We start from the raw sequence: 2,748 nt of genomic DNA, 5'->3' as shown, positions 1-2,748 counted from the left end.
TGAAATCTGCAGCTTGCACTGTATGCTTCCGCGGAAGCCGAGAATGTTTCTGAGTGTTCTCAGAGGGTCTGCTGGGGTAATAATAGTTGTAAAGCGCATAGAGCATGCTCTTGAGCATGGATATGCGCTATATAAATGCAATTATTATTATTATTATTATTATTATTATTAACATGCTTGACATTTGTGTTACCTCAGAGTTACAGAACTCTATCTGCTCAGTACGTAGTTTGGAGAAATTTGACGTAAAAAATATTTTATGTATCGCAACATATTAGTCTTTTTCGTATGCAAATCTTTGAATATTTTGATAACGACCCCTTAGCCCAGAGGTTAAATGAGAGGGGGGGGGGGGGTACACCTGAAGGCTATCCCGCTTATTACTAGACCGAATTTTACCAAATTTCACCCATATAACAAGCATAGTAAGGAGTCTTAAAATCGCAATTAAATTTGAGAAAAGGTTTTGTTTCCATGGATACGGCGGCCATATTGGATTTTGTTGACATGTCTTACGTAATGAATACCGCACTTATCGCTCATGGAAATTGATTGTTTATTTGCATGTGTGTTCACCAACATTAGATCTAAAAATTTGTCTGTTGTCTTTTTTTTCTAAAAGAATTAGAACATTTTTAATTAATTTTTTCCTGAGGTAGCATTCAAGTTTGCAAAAAATCCGTGAAAATCCACACTCCAGACACTACCAACAAAAATCTATTCCAAATATAAAAAATTCAACAAAGAAATTTTTAGTATTATATCTGCTCTTCATTCTGTGAAAATTTCATGAAGATTGGATGAAAAATGGTGGAGTTATTCAAAAAAGTATAGAGAAAAGTCGCGTTTTGAGAAAACGGCCGATAAAGAAAAATAAAAGTAAAATACTGACTTTAACTTTTAAGAGGAAACAGCGGTAACGAACATGCCCGGTGTGGGAAAAAATACGGTTTTGTGTGTGTGTGTGTGGGGGGGGGGGGTTATGCGATGAAATAGTAGTAGTAGGAGAGGCTTCGAATCGGATATCGATGGAACATTTTATTCTCTAAAATGTTCTCCTTTTCACGTCCTTTCCTGCTTTTCTAACAATGTTCTGTCTTCAGCTTTCCTCTCCACTTTCTGCCCTAACCCCCCTCACCTCCTTTGCCCCCTCCTTATTTTTTTTCTCGGTAAGTGCTCTACGACGCTCGCAACTGCATAAGAAGAGCAAGAGGTCATATGCGCGTGTGGAACACACCAAACATTTTCAGCCCGTGGGAAATTTTGTATTGTCCCCGGGTGGCGACTGAAGCCTACTCTTATCGATTTTAGACCACCAAGGGATCTTTAACATTAGCAACTTGCACCCGGGATCCCCGAGATTTTTCGCCCTTGTCCGAGAAGGATTTCCCCTCCTCTGGGCTCCTGACTCTCTCTGCAGCCTTTCTACTGCTTCTCCTTGGCTTCTTCTTACTGCTGTCTTTCAGCCATAACCCCTGATCTTATGGTAGGTATAAAAAAAAGAGAGAGAGAGAGAACTAAGATGGTGAGGATCCTTGCAAAACTTCCTAAACCGCTCAAATAAGGCTCGGTGGGCCTCTTCCGCCATCATCATCATCATCATCCGGTGCCTTGCCGACTGGCGTGGGCGATCATGGACCTCCACTTCCATCTGTCTTTCGAAGCAGCAATGGTGTCTGTTGTTCTTGCTGCTCCCAGCCATGTTGTCATCTTGTCCAGTATCTTTTCCCTCTGTCTGCCTCTACCTCTCTTTCCATCAAACTTTCCTGTTGTTACAATGTTCTCCAATGCTTCTTTCCGCATTGTGTGTCCGAAAAAATTTGCCTGTCGTTTTCTTATATTCGTGATAAGTTGTCTTCCGCCATAGCCGACTAATAATACTCAGGGTCAAGACCCCCCCCCCCCCCCCCCCTTTGAGATTTGGAACTACGGCCATCCGAAACATATCCCTGCAAGATGAAGGATGAGCATATCAGTGTGTCTGTCTCACAAACTTGTCTCCCTAAGACCCAAGGCTGCGTTCTGACGTAATTCTTGTCCACCATAGAAAATCGCTACCTTAGAATTAGGCTACACTTTTTTTTTTTACGCAAAGATCGTACATAACAAGATAGTTCACTCCTTTCTTTGAGCCAATTAAAACTGTCCTCAAAATTCAGTGGCGCCCTCTTCGAAAAAGTGCGGACTGCGATAACAGTTACCCTACTTGTGTGAAAAGCAATAAACGTGAAACTAACAAACTGTGCTATTCCAATTCTTTTTCTGGAGAAACGAAAGAGAGCTTCAAAACCAAGACTGCAGACACTCTTTTGGCTCAGTGAACTATCTTGTTACGATCTTTGTCAGTACCTTGTTTTGATAAGTTTGACGTCAAACAAAAAGAGTTTCACAGCATGTCAAGCTTTTTGAGAAGGTTTCTCAGAGTGTTCTATGATCTGCTGGGGGGAATAATATTATTCTGTTGTTTCTGTCTGTCTGCCTGACTTGAGAACTCTCTCTCTCTCTCTCTCTCTCTCTCTCTCTCTCTCTCTCTCTCTCTCTCTCTCTCTCTCTCTCTCTCTCTCTCTCTCTCTCTCTCTCTTTTTGAACCGGGATGTAATGCCAAATCTTACGCTGAGCATCCAAAGGCGATATCGAAGATTTGTGGGGTGGGGGCAAAACCCCTAGCCATAAGCTCACAGATTCAACTGAGGGTTTGCCCGCAAATATTGAGGTACTTTCCAAAAAAATTCTTGACTCGAACCTGAA

Source organism: Aplysia californica, unplaced genomic scaffold, assembly GCF_000002075.1.
Source record: "Aplysia californica isolate F4 #8 unplaced genomic scaffold, AplCal3.0 scaffold00430, whole genome shotgun sequence".
Taxonomy (NCBI): Eukaryota; Metazoa; Mollusca; class Gastropoda; order Aplysiida; family Aplysiidae; genus Aplysia; species Aplysia californica.
Note: the sequence above shows the minus strand (reverse complement) of the source record.